Raw genomic sequence first — 21,684 nt, 5'->3', positions numbered from 1 at the left:
ACCATAATTCAAAAAGTCATGTACCACAATGTTCATTGCAGCTCTATTTACAATAGCCAGGACATGGAAGCAACCTAAGTGTCCATCATCGGATGAATGGATAAAGAAGATGTGGCACATATATACAATGGAATATTACTCAGCCATAAAAAGAAATGAAATTGAGTTATTTGTAGTGAGGTGGATGAACCTAGAGTCTGTCATACAGAGTGAAGTAAGTCAGAAAGAGAAAAACAGATACCGTATGCTAACACATATATATGGAATCTAAAAAAAATGGTTCTGAAGAACCTAAGGGCAGGACAGGAATAAAGACGCAGACATAAAGAATGGACTTGAGGACACAGGGAGAGGGAAGGGGAAGCTGAGATGAAGTGAGAGAATGGCACTGACATATATACACTATCAAATGTAAAACAGGTAGCTAGTGGGAAGCAGCTGCATGGCACAGGGATATCAGCTCGGTGCTTTGTGACCAACTAGAGGGGTGGGATAGGGAGGGTGGGAGGGAGACGCAAGAGGGAGGGGATATGGGGATATATGTATACGTATAGCTGATTCACTTTGTTGTACAGCAGAAACTAACACAGCAAGGTAAAGCAATTATACTCCAATAAAGATGTTAAAATAAAAAAAGGGAAATAAATTTTAAAAAAAAAAGCGTGGTTTAGGGACTTCCCTGCTAATCCAGTGGTTAAGACTCTGTGCTCCCAATACAGGGGCCCAGGTTTGCTCCCTGGTCAGGGAACTAGTTCCCACATGCCACAACTAAAGATCCCACATGCCACAACTAAGACCCAGTGCAGCCAAATAAATAACTAAATAAATTTTTTTTAAAGGGCCTGATCCTTAAAAAAAAAAGAAAAGGCGTGGTTTACCTTTCTTGTAAGGTCATTATGGTATTGAAATGAGATAACATGTATAAACTACTTACCAGACTTCCTGGCACATAGCAGGTGCTCAATAGAAGATAACTATTATGCTAGTCACACAGCCAGTGTGGGAATGGAGGTGGTGATGGGAAGCATAAGCTATGGATATTTCCTAAATAACAATGGACAAGAATGACTTTTCCTGAAATTCATTATTGAGATGTGTCTCTTCAATAGAATGTGTGTTCCACAGAGAGCAGAAACTTGGTCTATTTTATTCACGGCTGTAGTCCTAGAGCCTGGTTATGGAGGACAATATCATTTGTTTAATCAGTGAATGGATTTCTCTCGGGTCACTGGAGGAATGGATTGTGCAAGTGCGGTTCTTTTCTTTCCAGGGGGTAGGTTAGAAACGCAAAAGATATGTCATCAGTAAGGCTCCCTCTCCTACCTTCATCAAACTAACACATAAAGAAGGAAGGCAGGAACTAATAAGGACCTACTGTATAACACAGGGAACTCTATTCAATACTCTGTAATGGCTTATATGGGAAAAGAACCAAAAAAAAGAGTGGAGATATATATATATATATGGCTGTACACCTGAAACTACCACAACATTGTAAATCAACTATACTCCAATAAAATTTTTTTTAAAAGAAAGCAGGCAGGGTACCTCATATGCTAAGCTTAATGGTCTCAGACCAGAGAGTCCTGGATAGGAACCCCAGTTCTGTCACCCATGAGCAGCTGATTATAAGTGTGTTATTTCTTTTCTTTGAGGTTCCATTTTCCATGTATATAATGAGAATGATAAAAGTGTCTCTTTCCAAGAGTTGGTCTGAGTAACACAGGGGAGCAGGGATGCTTGTTTAGCTTAGTGCCTGACATCAGGTAGGAGTGTCCATCAATGGAAGCTGAACACACAAAAATAAATACAGGACAACACCCCATCTCCCTCTTGGTGGGAGGGGAGACTGGCTTCTCTGTTAAGCATCCTAGGTGGGCTCATCTAAGAAAAGAGACGAGGGGGACCCTCCCAAGTTTCTCTGCCCCACTGTGTGTCCACATCATCTCTGAGCCACAGAACCCTAGTCTGTTGCAAAAAAAGGCCAGTGGTTACAAAGTATTTATACGCCCAGTAGGGGAAAGAGAAGAAAACTTATCATAATGGGCACCAGTACTGTGCCAGGCAGGTTCTTACGCGTTATATCCCCCTCTGGAATTGAGGACAAAAGGAACCATGTCACTGATGGCTCTTCCTCATTTGCATTGGCCAGCAGGAGGCAAATAACCCAATTATGGCCCAATTTTAATGACTACTTGGGATTCCTATGTTTGCATATCTCTGTCTTTTCTCTCCTTCAACCTTATCTCACTTATTTTCTTTATGTTTTCTTTTTCTCTTTTAGTATATAAATTCTGATAGAATACCTCAAATACTTTGTAAAGATAGATATTAATCAATCAATAATCCCATTTATCTTTTCAACAACCCCGTAAAAAGGCATCATTTTCTCCATTTTGTACATATAGTAAATAGTCTCAGTGAGGTCAAGTGACCTGCCCAAGGTCTCACAGGTATTATCAGTGGCAAGAGTGAAATTCAGACCCACATCAGTCTGGCCCATTCACTTCCCACTCCACCAGGACCCTCTCATTGAGATTGCTGGATCCTCTGTTCTCCTTGACTCTGGTGGTCTCCTCCTCCTCTCTGCAGAAAACCACTTCTATATCTAGGATTATCTCGGGGTAAATTCTCAGGAAAAGAGTAACAGAGTCAAAGGCTAGGAACGTATTTGCAGCTCTTGTCCAAACGCTGTGGAAAGGCAGGCCATCATGTTCCTGAGGCCAAGAGAGGACAAGTGATCTGCAAAACCGAAGAGCTTATTCGTGATGGGACCAGAGCTGCAGCCAGTTCCCACCACTTGGAGCCTCACGCTTCTTCTAAAATCCAGCACTGCCTCCTACACGTGGAGGGTTTGAAGGGTACAGCAATAGCTTCCCACCCTTTCCTGAAAACCTCCCAGCCAATATCAGGGGGTTCTAGGCACTGGCAACTATCCTTCAGGGTTACAGTTTCCCAGGAAAAGCAGTAAATGATCGCTATTCCATTGGTAGGAATAGGCACATCACCTAGTGCAAACACCACTGCCATGTCAGAGAAGAAGGGCCCTGGAAACTGAGCCTCAGAATGAAGAAGGAAAGTAGAAGCCCTTTTCTCTCCCAAGAACTCTGCCTAATGTTAAGCGCAAAAGGCCCCTCTAAAAAAAGTGTGAGTTATGTCGCAGATGTAAAAAACAAATTTATGGTTACCAAGGGGTAAGGGGGCGGATAAATTGGGAGACTGGCACTGGCATATACACACTGCTATGTATACATGATAACAAATAAGAACCTACTGTATAGCACAGGGAACCTTATTCGGTGCTCTGTAGTGACCTATGTGGGAATGGAGTCTAGAAGAGAGTGGATATATATATACATATAGCTGGTTCACTCTGCTGTATAGCAGAAACTAACACAACATTGTAAATCAACTATATGCCAATAGAAAAAATTAATTTTAAAAAAATGTGAGTTATGCAGGACAACGTACACTAGATATTTACACAGGAAACCGTGTGTCTCAGACTGTGCTGCTGTCCCCTTCTGGTCCCCTTTAACTAGTCCTAGCCTCAGTTTCTTTATCTGTCAAATATTAGTGAGATGTGGCAGCAGGGCTGTTGTGAAGATTAAATGAAGTAACCCAGGGAAAGTGCCATCACAATGCCCAGTATGCTACCAGGGTTAATAAGCGGGATTTGCATTATCTGAATTTGTATAGTGTTTTTCAGTTTACAATGGATGTTCACATTTATGTCAGTTACTATGGTTTCAGTAAGTTACAGAACTTGGTGGTCTAAGACTAATCCAGATGGAGAATAGGAAGGAGAGATGATAGGATCAATGCTAGCTTTCACTCCACTCGCCTGGGTTCTAGGGTGACCAGAAGTCCCTGTTTGCCAGGGACAGTCCTGATTCACTCTTGATACGTTGGAGTGACAATTAATGGTTGCCCCCTTTACTCCCAAGAGTGTAATGGTCCGGATGGTAAGCTGTATGATCACCCTACCTATAGATAGTCCTATATTCAGTGTTTTGATGAAAAGACACAGAATCGTGAAGTTGTCACAAGCTTGAACCTGGATTCTGATTTAATGCACTTTGGGTCACTTAGTAGCTGGGTGATCCTGGGCAAATTACTTAATCTCTATGAATTTCAGTCTCCTTACCTATAAAGTGAGGACAAATTAGGACCCACCTCATAGAGTCAGTGTAAAGGTGAGAGATACACATAAAAATGCATGATGAGCACAGAGCAAACACACAACAATCATTAGTCATTGATATTAGTTCTTTTGGAAAAATAATTACTTAACTCAAAATGCTTCTGGAGTCACATTTTGGCACGCTCAACCCATCAAAAAGTTCAAAAGGTAAAGGACTCCACTATTTCATAAATAAATAGTCACCTTTAAACATGCAGTCAGCAGGGGCTTCAGGCATCTCTTGGTCATTACAGATGCCAACTGTGAATGTTGACACCAGTGAAATTTTGCCCTCAGCTTCCTTCACAGAGTCACCGCCAATGATTGCTGGTGATTGGTGGCCATTCGTTCCACTGCGGGATGTGTTAAATATTTGCAGTCGGTCAGCATTGGATGGAAGACTTCGGTGGCTATATTTAACGTGAACAACACTAGCAGGATGAAGTTGCCCACGACCTTGGCTATTCATTACCCTCTGTGACTCTCTCCTGGTGAGCCTGCATCTCCTCTTTTCTCCCTGTGCACGCACAGAACAGGTGGGGGTAAGGAAGGATGGCTTTGCATCCACATATAGCCCTAGGGCTCTAGAATGGCAGAGCAGTAAAGGGCTCTGCCTAGAGACCACTCTCGTGGCACACATGGGGAATCCGGGGCACAGAGGAATGTGCTCAAGGTCACAAAGCAAGTTAATGGGAGAAGAGGACCTGGGACCTCTGGCTTGAGGCCATTCTCCCTTCTACTACACCAACTTTCGTGACACTGTCCAAATGGGTCCTTAAAAGCATTCTGGATCCTCTTCATGCCCCTTCCCCAATTTGCTCTGGGAAGGTCACATGGCACCAATCACATTTCTTGGAGACTGAAAGAAAAGATTTTCATCTTCATTCAGTAAAGCTCATGTTGGGATCTCCCTGGTGGTGCAGTGGTTAAGAATCCGCCTGCCAATGCAGGGGACACGGGTTTGTGCCCTGGTCCGGGAAGATCCCACATGCCGCGGAGCAACTAAGCCTGTGCGCCACAACTACTGAGCCTGCACTCTAGGGCCCGCGAGCCACAACTACTGAGCCCACAGGCCGCATCTACTGAAGCCCATGTGCTCTAGAGCCCATGCTCCGCAACAAGAGAAGCCCACGCACCACAATGAAGAGTAGCCCCCGCTCGCTGCAACTAGAGAGAGCCCTCGCACAGAAACGAAGACCCAACACAGCCAAAAATAAATTAATTAATTAATTAATTAAAAAAAAAAACAACACATCAAGGTCGTGGGTCACAGCAGGGCTGGACAACCCCAAATAATGACAATATGACCACATGAGGGCAGGGATTGATGTCTGCTTCATTCACTGAAATAGCCCAAGCTTCTAGAATAGTGCCTGGAGACAGTAGCACTCAATAAATATTTGTGGAATGGACAAGTAATACCATACATTTTTTCAAGGGTTTATAGTTGGAAAGTGCTTTCACACACATGATCACCATGTGATTCCCAGGGCACCCGTGTGAGAGCCGGTAAAAAGCCTGTTACTGCTTTTGATTATGAGGGCACTGAGTCTCAGAGAGCTAGCCCACGGTCCCACAACTGGCTAGTCAGACAGCCTAAACTTGCAAGTTTGAACAAAAGCCTTTGGAGTGTCATTTTTGGATGTGTTTCATTCTATTAGTTATCAGGGTCTAAAAGCAGGCAAGAGTTTTGGGAGAAATCAATCCAACAAAGCATATGCTAAGGACTGAACAATTACTAGAGTCTGGAGTTGACAAAAGGTCTGAAATTCCATGAGACACAGAAGCTGGCACCAGGCATTGGGGGGAGGAGGTCATGTGCCACATCTCCCTCTGTCCAGAGGTGCTCTCCAGTGCTAAGGAAGGGAGGTCTAGGAGCCCACTGATGTGAGGAGGGGTACCTGAGAGCAAGAAGGGCGAGATGGCAACGACGATGCTTCAGTTTGCTAAGCACTCACACACATTATCCATCTATTACTCACAATCATCTGAGAAGGAAGGGAGTGTATTCACCTTTGCTGCATAACCAACCAACTCAAAACGTAATGGCTTAAAACAACAGCTATTTATTTAGCTCATGATTCTGCAGGTTGGCAGTTTGGACGGGGCTCATCGTAGTGGCTCTTCTGTCTCCCGAAGCTCACTCCTCCACATGTGGTTTGCAGAATCAGCTGGGAGCTGGCTGGTCTAGGGACGCGTCCCCCGGGATAACTCAGGTCTGCTCCAGCAAGGGTTCTGGGGGCTTATTCTCATAGCAGAGGCAGGGGTCCAAAAGGGCAAGCAGAGGCGAGCAAGGCTTCTTGAACTTTGAGTTCCAAATAGACAAACGGTCCCTTTCACAGTGGCCTATAAGCAAAAGCAAATTAAAAGACCTGCCCCTGCGCAAGGGGTGGAGAAACGGACTCCAACTTTGAAGGAAAAGGTTTCAGAGCCACACGTTGAAGGGTGTGAGTAGGGAAGTGCGAACCACAGTGACCGCTTTTGCATTCTACCGCAGTGATGTTTACCCTCGTTTTACAGCTGAGGAAATTGGAGTTACCAGATGTGAGGGATTTGCCCAAGGCCACGCAGCACAAAAGCAGGAGACCTGGGACAGATATCCAGGACCCTTCCCTCTAAATCCAGAGGGACTAAGCATGCCGCTCAGCCTTCTACATGATGCCTAAGCCCAACAAGACGAGCCCTGCCTGGAGACACTCGGGATCCAGTAGGGGAGAAAAGCCAAACAGAAAACCAAGGTCCAGTATAATAAAGGCTGGAGAGAGATGCCAAAAACTCCCTGGAGAAGGCACAGATCAAAGATTTTCAGCAGTAAACTCAGATTTATGACAGCAATGGGAGTATCACCCACTTCAAGGACCACACGCTCAACAGAAAGCAGCTTTGTGCTTGGGCATCTGGGACTACACCAGTGGGACAGCTTACAAGTAGGTACCAAAAATCATGGGAGGGAAAGAAGTCACATCCTCAGAGTCAAGTGAATGTTAATCCAAAAGTAGGAGCCAGACTAGAAGGTTATACAGTTGCCATTGCTATTGTTTGTTGCATTAATTAAGTAGGTGAAGGTAACACATGAATAAATAAGAAGCCATCAAGAGGAAAGAAGGGCTTCCCTAGTGGCGCAGTGGTTGAGAATCTGCCTGCCAATGCAGGGGACGCGGGTTCAAGCCCTGGTCTGGGAAGATCCCACATGCCGCGGAGCAACTGGGCCCGTGAGCCACAACTACTGAGCCTGCGCGTCTGGAGCCTGTGCTCCGCAACAGGAGAGGCCGCGATAGTGAGAGGCCCGCGCACCGCGATGAAGAGTGGCCCCCGCTTGCCACAACTAGAGAAAGTCCTCGCACAGAAACGAAGACCCAACACAGCCAAAAATAAATAAATAAAATAAAGAATTATTAAAAAAAAAAAAAGTATATCTAAGTATTAAAAAAAAAAAAAAAGAGGAAAGAAACCCTTGTCTTAAAGGGAAGTGATGACCTCAGAGACTGAACTAGACCAGTTACAATCTCTCTCTTCTAGCTTCTACCAGCCTCTTCCTCAGCAGGCCCTCCCTTCCTGATGGCAAGATGGCCAAAAGCATCAACATCTTCTTCCAGGACCCCAGAGACATTTCAATGCATCTATTTTGGCTTCTATTTGTTCACATGCTTATTCCTGAACCGATCGCTGTGGTCACCATTGAGAGACACTTTATTGAGAACCAGAAAACACACAAACTACAGGTGGATTTAGTTCCACAAACAGCAGCAACAAGGAGCGGGAGGAAATTGTGGATCTTGAAGCTAAAATCAGAGGTCCTTGCAGGAAGAAGAGGGTATAGACAGCGAGAGACAATGCATAACTGTCCGCTGTCCAAAGAGCACGATGCTGGGTTACTTAATTAGCCTCACTGAGCCTCAGTTTCCTGTGGACAAGAAGATGATTACAATGAAATCCTTGCCGGGCTTTTTGTGCCATTTGAAAGAAATCACATTAAAAGCTTGGAACCGTGTCTGGCAGAGGGCAGGAAGCAAGAATCACATGAAATCATTCCCTTTCTTTTAGGTTTAGTTTCATTTTGATTTTATAGGGATTTACTCCTCTTTCTTTGCAGAAACTTGTCAGGGATATCTTTATTAGGACACAAATGTGCCTTCTTCTGAATAAAACAAATGTGTTATCCCCTGCCAAGTTCAGAGGCACCCAAGGTTAGCAGTGTTCTTCAGCACACACCATGAAGGAGGGCCGATAGCGGAGGCTCGGAAATTTTCCACAGGCCTTGGGGCCGTCCAAGTTATAAAAAGAATGTTCATGTTTAAAAATTAAATGTTTGGTTTAAATATTTAAGTGTTCATTTTTCCCCCTGCCTGGTTGTTAATTCAGTATTAAAACAGAAGAGGAGTTGATTTACAACCCCTGACATTAGCCTCTAGGGCTTTCTGAGTAGAAGCTCTCAATTCTTTCTTCAGAGTCATAATCATTTTCATAGTTCACCATTTTCTGAGCATCTACTCCATTCCGTCGTTGGCACAGGGACTCTCCATGGATCAACTCGTTTCCTCTTAAACCTTAACTCTGCAAAGAACTGTGATCACGTATTTTCCGGGTGAGGAAACTGAGGCTCAGAGAAGTTCAGTTAGTTTGTCCAGGATGTGACCCGGCCACCCCGTGACAGAAGAGGATACGGGATAGTAATCCAGGTCTGTGTGACATTAAAGTTGATATCCTTTCAACTGAAAGTCATAGGTCAGGAAATCAGGTTCCAAACCTGCCACGATTCAGGACCGAGCCATCCCTGGAATACCCACTTCGGCCGCCTCACCAGTTGCTCTAAGGGATTTGCAGAAACCTGATTAGGGTCCAGCGAGGCGCTTGCGAAAGATGAAAGACCGCAAGATTAAAACAAGTTCTTGTTATCAGTCATGCACAGCAAAGACAGGCATTTTGAAGAAGCACTTAAAGACACATCATCAGGAAAATAATGAGATATTTATTGTTTTCCAGATTTACTGGCACTCTAATAAATGCCAGAATTGACATCCATCAGTGTGGGTGTAGGATTCTGCAGAATGATAAGCTTAAACATTTCTCTTAGCACTTAGGAGGAAAACATGGGAGCAGGCTGTGGTTCACGGGATGTGCTGTTTCTGGTCGATCTGTGGGTCCTTGTCAGGGAGACACTTCTGCCAATTTCAGAGTTTTCAATCTGAGACCAGGAAGGAACCTGAGAATTCTCTTCCACCAGCCATCTATTGTACAGAGAGTCAAATGAGGACCAGAGAAGGGAAGTCACTTGCCCAAGGCCACACAGCAAATTGGTGAAAGGTGAGCCCAACCCAGGGCTCCTGGCTCCCTGGGCAGAACTATTTCTACTGTGCCAGCAGCTTCTGGAATACGCACTGCTTAGTGCATAGGCCTTAAACACCTCCTGTGTTTGGTTGAATTTCTCAAACTGGTAGGTTTCTTCTAAGCCCTTCAAAAACAAAAGAAAGTCCTTTCCAGGAAACACTGATTGACTGGAGACACACCATCAGCAGAGATGTAAGTGGATTGTAAGTTGATTCTCACACAAGCCAAAGAGGAGGGGGCCGGAATGAGGTCTCTTAGCAGAGTAAGAAAGAGGAGTAGTCAGACAGAGCTAGTGACTCACCCTGGGAAAGGGCAGCCCAAGGACCACCCAGTGGAATCACAGCAGTCCCAGGAACCCAGAGAGGAGGCGACTGGTTACCTCGTGGACTAATGGCCACTTATAAATGACGGAGAAGTAGCGCCCAAAAGTCTTCCTCAATAGGCCCTAAAGATGGCAGATTTCACACAAACATTCATACAAGAATGTCCTGGAGTCATGGACAGCCTGACCCTCATCTCATACACACACACACACACCACACACACACATACACCCCATACACACACACACACACATCCCCATACACACACATACACCCCCCCACACACACACACCACACACACACACACACATACATACACCCCATACACACACACACACACACACATACACCCCATACACACACACACACACACACACACACACACACACACACACTCATATGCCAAGTTAAAAGACTGGTGATGAGGAAATTTTATTCAAGCCTCTAAAGCAGACTTTCTCAATCTCGGCACTATCAACATTGGGGACCAGATAATTCTTTGTTGGGGGATCTGTCATGGGCGCTGCAGGGTGTACAGCAGCAGCCTGACCTCTAGCCACTAGATGCCAGCAGCCCCAGCCCTGCCAACTGTGACAACCAAAAGCGCCCCTGGGCATTGTCAAATGTACCCACCTCTACTGAGAACCACTGATCTAGGTGATGATTGATAACACTTCATGAGTTTAGCTTTAATTTTTTTTAAATGTTGTTTTGGTGGCATCCTCTGTTTGACTGGAATAGTACTCAATGTTTACCTTCAGTTCCCCTAAAAAAGGAAGTTATATATTTTTCAAATTATAAAGCAAATTACTCCCATGGTGAACAGTGCTTCTGAGAAGTTTGGCGGTTTCTTGCATCTGGTCATCACTGAGTCACATCCATCCACCCAGAGCTAACACACATCTTGTTTGAAAGCAAAGCCAATGAACAAATTCAAAGATGTCCAAAGGCTGCTTCGAGAAATCACATCCTGTCCACTGAGTGACTGAAATACGAGGCCGATTCTCAGAATCTCCTGAGAAAACCTTGTAAAGATACATATTCGTAAGTCCTGTCCCAGGGATGAGGCCCTGGAATCTGTGTTTAAAAAAAATTTCTCTCTAGGACATTGTGATGATTAGACAGGGGTGGGAATCATGGCCAGAGTTGGAATTCTTTGTTCTTATTCAGTTTAGGAAGGTGAAAAATTCAGGAGATGGATGATGGTGAGGGTTGCACAGCAATGTGAATGTACTTAGTGCTACTGAACTGTGCAGTTAAATGTGGTTAAAATAGTATGTCTTATATTAAAAAAATAAAATTCATCATTGACAGCGCCTGTGTAAAAAAAAAAAAAATTCATCATTGAAATGTGAAAAAAAATAAGTCAAAATTGTTCTGGGGCTTCCCTGGTGGCGCAGTGGTTGAGAATCTGCCTGCCAATGCAGGGGACACGGGTTCGAGCCCTGGTCTGGGAAGATCCCACATGCCGCGGAGCAACTAGGCCCGTGAGCCACAACTACTGAGCCTGCGCGTCTGGAGCCTGTGCTCTGCAGCAAGAGAGGCCGCGACAGTGGGAGGCCCGCGCACCGCGATGAAGAGTGGCCCCCGCTTGCCACAACTAGAGAAAGCCCTCGCACAGAAACGAAAGACCCAACACAGCCATAAATAGATAAATAAAAATTTATTAAAAAAAAAAAAAATTGTTCTGTTCTTACCGTCCCCTGTGACTGCAGCAGTGGGTAATTTACTGATGCGTAGATTAACATGGGCATTTTCTGCAATCATGCATGATATGCAGATTTATTCACTGAAAGAGCCACTTTATAAATACAACTTGAGAGCCACTGTTATTAGTCCATGTCTGAACAGCTAAAACTGGTCGTCGATTCCTGCTAATGCAACTGAACTTGGTCAACCGTTCCTCCTAACACAGTTCATTGTCATGCCCTAAACAATGAAGAGGATGTGCAGCCCTAACAAACCCCTTACTCGGGTAGTACTTGAAACTCTTCCAAACACACCAATCAAAGAGGGAACACCAATGAGGAAATCAGCAGATTTCCCGATTTTCTGTAGCCCTTGCCCCGCCACTCATGAACTGTCTGACCTTGGACAAGTCACTTCACTTCCCTGGGTCTCAATTTCCTCGTCTGGAAAATCGAATTAAATAATGATGACTAAAACAGAACTTAAATGGATTACATAACTTGCGTAAAGGTAGAGCTAGTTAGAAGCAGAACCGAGATGGAAACCCAGGTCCCCTGCTCATGCTACTGCCCTGGCAGACACTTAGCTTTGCCCCTCTGCTTGCACTGAGCAACCTGCCTGGGTTACGGTGCTCTTGAGATTATTTCTTCAAAAGACTGAAGAGACCTTGAGGACTTATATTTTAACCCCTATCTGCCCCTAAAGCAAGATGAGAACTTGGACATTTCCTCTTCTTGGATATTTATTTTCTTCATCTGTTAATGGAGTGGGTTTGACTACATGAATGAGAAAGAAGTAATGTGGTCATGAGCTCTTGTTACTTAGAGCAGACACAGCAGATGCTGTTTGTTGCTCGCCCGCAAGCCGCTCTCCCCACTCTCTCCCTTGCTAACGGACCCACATTTTTCCCAGCATGACCATATGCCAGGCCCATGTGATGGCCCAGGATGACTCCCAGGATGCTTTGCCAGATGCTCACTTTCCCAGAACCCCTTGCAGCTAGAAGTAGCCGTGGAATCCAGTTGTGATGAAGGAAACACAAAGTCTGAAGAGGAGTTTCTGAGGCAGCTTTTGATTTCCTGGAGAAAGTGACAGAGAGGAGAGCTTGCTGGCTCCGCCCCTTCACCTGGCCTTCATGGTACTCATGGTCCCCGGAGCAGCTGCAGACATCTTGGGAAATCCAGGAGGCAACAAGCGTGAAGAGAAGACTAAGGATGGCAGAGGCGAAAGATAGAAGGAGACAGAGTCCTTGATGACATGGCTGACCTGCCTGACCATCCCCGGAAGTGTCTCCTCAGGACCTCTTGTTAAACAAACATTATAGGTCCTAGTGGTTGAAGCAGCTAGGTTATTTAAGGATTCTGTAAAGCTACACGAATGCAAACATCTGTTTGCTTTGCCTGGGGCTGGAACTCTATCTATTGATGTGGTCACAGTGATTATCTCCTGCTGATCAGAGGCTCTTATCAGTAGCCGCATGTGCCTTTGAATAATAATAAACAGTGAAATGAATTGCTTTGTAATAAATGCAGTTTGTTCGGTAGACAGAAACCCTTCTAAATACAGAGCTCCTGAAGGAAGAAGAGAAATATTATAAAGGAATCTTTGGTGGTGAAAGAGAAAAACAAGGCCACCATTATTGTGCCAGCTACTGTTTGTCACATGCATTCTTTTTTGAGCACTTACTCTATGCCTAACAGTGTGCAAGGTGGTGGTGCCGATGAACAAGACGGGCAAGGGCTTGCCATCGTAGGGTTTAGGGACAGTGGTGTGACAGGCTATTCAAGAAGGGATTATTGTGAATATTAATAACACATACACCTTCAAGTTACACTTAAAAGTATGATCATCTGTGGAGACACTAGGTTTAGCAAAGGGAGTATTTGCAAAGTAAAATAAAAATTTCATTTGATTACCAAAAAAGAAGAAGAAGAAGAGATTATAGATGAGATGTAGGTTACAAAAGAGGAAGCAAGGTGCTGTACAGAAGCTCTAACAGCAGAAGGAGCTAACTCATTGAGAAGGTCAGGAAGGGTCTTGCTAAGGAAGCAACATTTCAGCTGACAGCTAGAAAGTAAGTAAGAGTTAACCTGGAGTGGAGAAGAGAATATAAAATTCCAGAGAGAGGGAAGGCTTACATTCACTCCTCAGAACAATCCTGTGCTATAATATATGTAGAGAGATTAGCATTTCCATTTGTATCACTCAGTATAGGCCAGGTTACGCCATGGTAACAAACAATCCAGAAATCTTTAAAGGTTTAAAGCAAAAAAAGTTTATTTCTTACATATCCATCACAGGTGGACAGGGGTTCTGCACAGTGTAATTCCTCAGGAACCCAGGCTGATGGAGGTTTCATCTAGACCCATACTTCCACAATCACGGAGACAAGGGAAAGAAAACATGGCAAGCCATGCACTGACTCTAAAGCTTTAACCTAGAAGTGTCAACGTCACTTTTGCACACTTTCATTGGTCAAAGCAAATCACATGATCACAAGTATAATCCCCCTGCAGGAAGGGGCATCAGTGATATATTCTACCACCCCATTGTACAGATGGAAAAACAGAGGTTTAAAGAGATTCTATGAGGTGTTCAAGGTCACTCAGCTAAGAGGTGGCAGAGCAGGGATTTGGAATCAGGGTTTCCAACTCAGTCTATAGCACTTTTAGCCAGAGATGAATTGAAATGCCTGGAAAGGCTTGGAAATCCTATAGCAGATACCCAAGGAGAACACCACACTTCCTGGGCAAACTAGACTCTGCATGCTGGCCACCCTAAGCAGACTGGTAACCATGGTGCCCATTCAGAGATGTTTCCTTCCAGCCAGCTTGGCCAGCAGAACAGAGAATGTGGGCTCTCCAGCCCCATCCTTATTGTTCTGCGGCATTCAACTCTTCTTCAATCTGTTGCTTTGAAACTCAAAGACATCTGTGGGTCTGTGCTGCCAACATGGGCCCCCCCACCCCCTCCTCAGGCACCTACTTCTTGAAACAATGGGTTTTTCCAGCACAGAAGGCTGCCGTCACCACCTCAGCTTGTTCCCAGTGTGGTTTCTGGCTTCTCACCTCCTCAAGGATGAACTACTACTTCAATTTCTCAATCCTAGCAGAATCTTCTTGGTCTCTGTCCCTGATCCAAGTCCAGACCAGGTAACAGTCACACACACACACACACACTTTAGACATTTGTGAGGCTTACAAGCCGCGATCTTGGCTAATGTCCACATGTGTGGTGGCGAATTGTTTCCTCCTCTAAATGTAGTCAAGGATAATCAAAATATCTAAGGAACGCTTGTGAGACTGGAGTGATCCTTTTAAGATAGCATGAAGGACACTTTAAAAGCTACTGAAGTAAATTCTGTTTCTGAAATAAACTCAGTATTGCATGTTGCATCCAGTCAGTCAGAAAATTCTATTGGATCTGCCTTCAAAATGCAGCCACAGTCTGACCGCATCCCACTAGCCCTCAGACCAAACCCGGGTCCAGGCCATCATCCTCTCCCCAGTGGACTCCTTGCCTCTTCCTGTCTTTGCTTCCCTATACTCAATTCTCCTCATTGATTCAAAACATCAGACGGAGCACGTCATTTTTCTGCTGCAAACCTCCGCATGGTTTCCATCTCCATCAGAGTGGAAGCTGCAGTCAGTAGAGTGCCGTGTTGGCCTCTCATGATCTGTCCCCGTGGCCTCTCTGGCCTCCTCTCCTGACACTCTCCTCTCTCTCACCCCCCAGCCACGCCGGCATCCTGGCTGACCTTGAACACTCCAGACACTGCCCTGCCAGGGCCGGGGGCCTATGCATTCATGCCTCTTTCTGTCACATTCTCCCCGGTGCATGGTGCACACCTCGCCTCTGAGCCTTTGCACACATGCCGCCTTCTCTGTGGGGGGGGGGGGGGTGCCTGTCCCGCACCCCTACTTAAAATTGAAACACTACCCCCAACTAGCCTAGCCCTATACTCCCTACCCTTTCTCTGCTTTATATTTCTCCATTGCACTTGTCACCATCCAACATATACTATGTCTGTTATATAGTTTATAACATGTCTCTGCCCACTCGAACAAAAGCTCTATGAGGACAGAGCTGTTTGTCCCTTTTTATTCACGGCTGTAATAACACTGATCATGGAACAGTGCCAGGCACACAGTTGGAGCTCTGTGAATATTTGTTAAATAAAGGAATTCCATGAGAACCTTATGGCAGTCACCTTAACCATGACCCTTCCTGAGCCAGAAAAGAAAGAACACTGCAGTCTCTCCAGCAATGGGAAGCACAGGCTTTGGAGGGAAGAAGAGCTGTGTTTGAATCCTGGCTCTGGCACTTGCTGCATGAGATGCTAAGGGAAAGTTACCGAATACCTCTGAGCTACCACGTCTCTGCAAAATGAGACATTATTTCTCGAGGGTGTTCTGAGGAATAAATGCGATGATGCATGTGGAACATTTGGCACAGTGTCTGGCCCGGAATGCACACTTGAGAGCTGGCAGCACCTCTTCCTAATTATCGCACGACAATGTCTAGATGCCGCACGGCCAGCGGCTCTCTCACCAGCTCGGCGCTGGCTCCGGCGAGCTGGTCTCGCAGCCCTTGACATTCAAGCTTTGCCTCCACAAAGTTACAAATTGTCGTTAAGACATGGATCTTCAGGGATTCTGACAAACAGTCAAAATCACATGGTTAAGTTTCAAACACCAAGGTTTCCTGAAATATTCATTCACGTTGGAAAAAGAAGCAGCACAGTGGAAAATGGTGAGAAAGACTCGAAGGAGATTTGTAGAATTAAACAATTTTAACTAGCAGGGTCCATGCAGAATGTCAGATGCACAGATTCCCAAAAGAGTCCAGCAGGGCCTGGACAAGTGAGGTCCACCAGGCCCACACCTCTGAGAGAGAGCACATCCTTAAATCGTGTGCCCTAAGCGCCCAGCTTACCTCTAGTGCCAGCCCTACAGGCCGGTAGGCAAAGAATCACGGGTGAGGTGGAATAGAAAACTGCCCGTGTGCCTCTCACAGTGCCCCCGGTGTGATGATAAACTACAGAAGCTCTAGCTAATCTCTCTCTTCTCTTTCTTTGGTTGAAGCCTGCACTATTCGTAGGGTGCAAGACCCCCAGGTTCCATCCCAGCTCACAGCGTACATCTGGATCAGCGGTGACCTCTCAACTTCAGATTGGCCGCATATGCATAACCTGTCTTCGACCAGGGCAGACCAGATGGGGAGCAGAGATCCTCCACCCCAGCTGCCGTCCTGTGTATGAAATATCGCAGACCTAACCCCTGGAAACCCCTCTCCCTCAGCAGCGGCACATGTTTAAATTGCAACCCGCCTCTTGCCCTTCTGTGAGCTGGTCCAGTGCCCACATGCCTGGCAAAGCTGTGACTCTTCTGTCACTGCTATGTTGGAGTTTTCAGAGGCACAATGAGGCCATCAGATCAGCAGCCAGGTCAAGCGTGAGGTTCATGGGAATGTACATGGGCTTTAATGCCAGATGCCCTGGGATTAGTACACTGACTCTACTCTCACTAGCTCTGGGTTTGTAGACAAATCTAGCTGCTTCCCTTTCCTTATGAGGAAAGGCAGTGTTGAACACAGTGCAGGGCTGTAATGAAGAAAAGAAACAGTGTATACAAGAGCTTGGTACAGAGTGGACAATTGTAGCATTTTTATTATCTTCTAAAATATCTTTGCTTCTATCCCCTCTTCTCCATCTGGTACTTGGACTATTGCAGTATCCACCCTGGGGGGCTCCCTGCCTGTCGTCTTGCCCCTTCCCATCCTTCCTCCAATGCGGCCAAAGAGATGTTGCTTAAAACCTAGACACAATTATGCTACTTTCCTGCATAAATCTCCACAATAGATAATAGAACGCACTTTGTGAGTGAATATGAAGAAGTGGACATTGACAGAGAAAGCAGAGCAGAGCTGAGGGAACCTAGTTTTCTAAATACCTTCCAAAGACTCGCCCTCATGGGTCACCACCAGAACTTGTCACAATTCTATCTCCTTCCATGGATTATTTGATTCAACAAGCATCCATTGAGCACTTATTCCATGGGAAACACTGCACTAGGTGCTGAGAATACAGCCATCCCCCAGACTTTTCACAGTTTCAGTTACTCCAGGTCATAAAATATTAAATGGAATTCCAGAAGTAAACAATTCGTCAGTTTTAAATTGCATGCCATTCTGAGTAGCGTGATGAAATCGTCCTCCTTCCCAATCTGCCCCACCTGGATCCCCACCCATAGGCATCGTTTGCTCCTGACATCCAACCATTGCCACCATCCATGATCCAGGGTCACCGGGAGCAGATGATCCTCTCTCTGACTTATCGTCAGAAGGTCAGTAGCAGCCTAAGGCTGCATCACAGTGCCTACATCATTCACCTCACTTCCTCTCATCCTGTAGGTATTTTATCATCTCACGTCATCATCAGAAAAAGAAGGGTGAGGGGACTTCCCTGGCGGTCCAGTGGTTAAGATTCTGCACTTCAGGCTTCCCTGGTGGCGCAGTGGTGCCTGCCAATGCAGGGGACACGGGTTCGAGTCCTGGTCTGGGAAGATCCCACATGCCGCGGAGCGACTAGGCCCGTGAGCCACAACTACTGAGCCTGCGCGTCTGGAGCCTGTGCTCCGCAACAAGAGAGGCCGCGATAGTGAGAGGCCCGCGCACCGCGATGAAGAGTGGCCCCCGCTTGCCGCAACTAGAGAAAGCCCTCGCACAGAAACAAAGACCCAACACAGCCAAAAATAAATAAATAAATAAATAAATAGATAGATAAAAAGACTCTGCGCTTCCACTGCAGGGGGCACGAGTTCCACCCCTGGTTAGGGAACTAAGATCCCGCATGCAAAAACACAAAACAAAACAAAAAGAAGAACAAGGAAGTGAGTAGAATACAATATTTTGAGAGAGAGACCACATTCACATAAATTTAACTATAGTATATATATTGTTAAAAATGTTCTATTTTATTAATAGTTATTGTTGTTAATCTCTCACTGTGCCTAATTTATAAATTAAACTTTATCATTGACATGTATGTATAGGAAAAATGATAGTATTTATAGAGTTCAGTGTTATCCCCGTTTTCAGGAATCCTCTGAGGGCCTTGGAAATTATACCTGCAGATAAGGGGGGCTACTGTACAGAAGTGAAGAAGGTAAATTCCCTGTCCCCAAAGTGTAAGAGCCTCGAGGTCCACAGGTAAATGTCGAGGTGCCCTGAGGCATCACAACTGTAACAGATTAGGAGCTCAGCGGAGGGGGTCGGTCAATCCACTAGGGATGTTCAAAAAGCATCTTCATGGAGGTGACACTCTGTGGTTGTAGGATAACGTCAGCCCCCTCCTTGAGAAAGGAAAAGATTCATCAGAAATGTGTCTTCCTCGAAGAAGAGAATCAGCTTTTAATTAAAAGGAGCCTGTGAGGCAAATCACTTGGATTAAAAGTACTTTGTTATTCAGATGCTGGGCTGTAAAATATTTTAGGGTATGTTGATAAGGAAGCAAGAAATGCTTTCACCCATTCCTAAACCTAAAGCAACAGGGAGCCCTGTTCCTATTTCAACACGCTCGATCTGTGAAGGATGGATTAACAGGTGTTCCCACACAGAGAGAATGGGGCGGTCATTAGTTCTAAAACCCCAGGGTTACTCAGAAGCCTCCATCACATTTGCTAAAATCTCAGTTCCTGAGCACCAGCCCCCAGAGAGAGATGCAGCAGGAATGGGCTGGGGTCAGGCTTTCACACTTCCAGCAAAGTCCCCAAGGCTTTCCAAGGCAAAAGGTGCACAGGTCACACTTTGAGAACTCTGGAAGAGGGGTAGGGTGTAGCATGGATGAAGGCAAGGGTGTGTGGGATCACACTGGTGTCTTCAAGGACTGGCAAACAGTTCCAAATGGGAGGCCAGGGAGTTCAAGCTGGAGACCACAGCTGGGGGTGGGGTGGAGGGGACCTGGGAGCGTCCACGGAAGAGAATGGAAAAGATGCCTGTAAATTCAATGCCGAGCACTGTGGTTCAGCAGCCTCCCAGGAGGGGCGGGGTCTCCCCTCCAGCCACAGTACGTCGCCCCTCCCCCAGCAGAGTTCAGATCCCAGATCCCGTGAGGTTTCTTGCTCACTCTTGAAACCCCCACCTTGTCACAGAAGTGTATGCGGTTTATTCTGAATCAGAAGCCTCTCTCCCTTCCAGCCCTCCACAGCCCTCTTTCCCTGGATCGATGGGATTAGAAACGGCTGATTTAATTAGTCCAGTTGCAGCTTCACTTTATTACTTTCTCATTTACAGTGAAATAATGGCGAGCAAGCAAAAGGAATCTGTCATTATCTAAGGAACCGACGAGGCTGGTGAGGATGCCAATTTCTGGCCTGAGCTGCAGCCCTTAGCTCGAGGCAGACCAAGGAAGTCGCTGCCTTTCCAGGAAAATCAGGATGTGTGACAGTTTGTGGAGTCCAGCAGGCAGCTGGGACCAATAGCCCAGGACCTCAGTGTTTCTAATAATCACCCAAGGGACCTGAGCGGGAAATCTGCTTCTGCCGCTTTCTGTGTGACGATGGACAGGTCGCTGACCTCGCTGACTGAACCTCCAACGCATCTCTGCATTTGAATCACCTCTGGAGAATTTCTACATCATGATACCAGGTGCCGGCCCAGTGATGGTGATTCTTTGGGTCTGGGGGGGTGCCCAGGAGTCTGCCTCCTTAGACGAAGTTCAGGTGATTCTGATGTACGCTGACACTGAGAGCTCCTCAACTGTGCATATACAGCCTTTGGTCCCAATGGACCACCCTGACCTCATTGCTTATACTCACCCTCACATACACCATAGGTGTTGGCTGCAGAGAAATTCTCACCAGTGTCCAAAGGCCCCATCTCTTCCCACTTCCACCTACACATGCTGTCCCCCCTGCCGAGGGTTTCCTTTTCCTCCTCCACCACCACTTCTTTCTCCAAATGGCAAACTCTTCCTCCCTATAAAAGCCCCAAACAAGTATTACTACCTCCATAAAGCTCACCCTGATTCTCAGAGACAGACCCTCTCACACTGTCCCCTGTGCACACAGAGCATTTTGTACAGCTCTTCGTAAGAGTACACATTGAATTACATATACTTTTTTCAAGTCTTCACCCCAAACAGATCATGAGATCATTGGAATTATATTCTGTTCATTTCTGTATCCCCAGAACCCAGAAAAGTGTCTGACACCCAGTGGGTATTCAAAACGTGTATGCCTGATGAGAGAATCAATCAATCAGTCAATCAATCAATTCATTTTGAGCCACTCTCATTGTCTACGAAGCCCCAGCTCTCAGCTTAGGAATGATAAAATGTATAGTTGTCTAAGTGATGTGATTTCAGAGAGATCAATAACTCACTCGACGCCCCAAAATAGCTTCCCTCAAATCCTGTTATGGTGCATGAAATTCTCACCATTAGTTTATATTCATTTAATTCAACAAATATTGATCGTGACAAGAACTGTACGAGATACACTTGAAATTGTAGCTGGACCCTGTCTAGCATGGCCATCTGAGAGACGCGTTGGAGGAGCTAATCTTCATGTGGAGGGAAATACTTCACCGTGGAAGGTTTCCAGGAAGAGTTTCTGGCTCTTGGAGAATTGGTGGCCCTACTTTCTGAAAGAAGGGACAGCATGGGAGGAGGAACAGACGAAGTGGGTAGAAGGGGATAAGGAGTTCACTTAGGGGCATCACTTGGGAAATCTATGGTACGTTCTCAGAGAAGGTGGCCGGTAGGTGATGGATACAAGCCTCTGCAGCTCAGAGGAAAAGTGTCCTGGGAGTTTATGATTGAGGGAGTCACCCAAGCATAGGCAGGTCCAGAGCATGCAATGGAGTAGGTGAAATCACACAAGAAAAGGCTGCAGCCTGAGAAGGAAAAACAGCCAAGGACCAAACATAGGGAAAATCTCATAGTGGAGAGAACTTAAGGCACCTGACGTCTGGCTAAGCTCTTAAGTATAATATCATCATCTTGCTCAATTACCATTTGCTGAATGAATAAATAAATAAAGTGAATGGATGAATTTTGTGTTGTAAATACTATCATTATTTCCATTTTCTTTTTATTTATTTATTATTTATTTATTTTTTTAATTGAAGTATAGTTGATTTACAATGTCATGTAAGTTTCAG

General features: G+C 45.5%; 1 long non-coding RNA gene across 1 annotated transcript in view; it reads left to right on the top strand.

Moving 5' to 3' along the window:
• Nucleotides 1-18,302, top strand: part of LOC309646986 — a 383,043-nt gene extending 364,741 nt beyond the window's left edge. The window contains exon 2 of the long non-coding RNA XR_014255713.1: nt 18,173-18,302. This is a non-coding gene — a long non-coding RNA (uncharacterized lncRNA). The remainder of the gene's footprint in view (nt 1-18,172) is intronic.
• Nucleotides 18,303-21,684: the final 3,382 nt, after the last annotated feature.

Source organism: Balaenoptera physalus (genome assembly GCF_965194825.1).
Source record: "Balaenoptera physalus genome assembly, chromosome: 17".
Lineage (NCBI taxonomy): Eukaryota > Metazoa > Chordata > Mammalia > Artiodactyla > Balaenopteridae > Balaenoptera > Balaenoptera physalus.
Note: the sequence above shows the minus strand (reverse complement) of the source record. Positions and strands in the feature narration are given on the sequence as shown.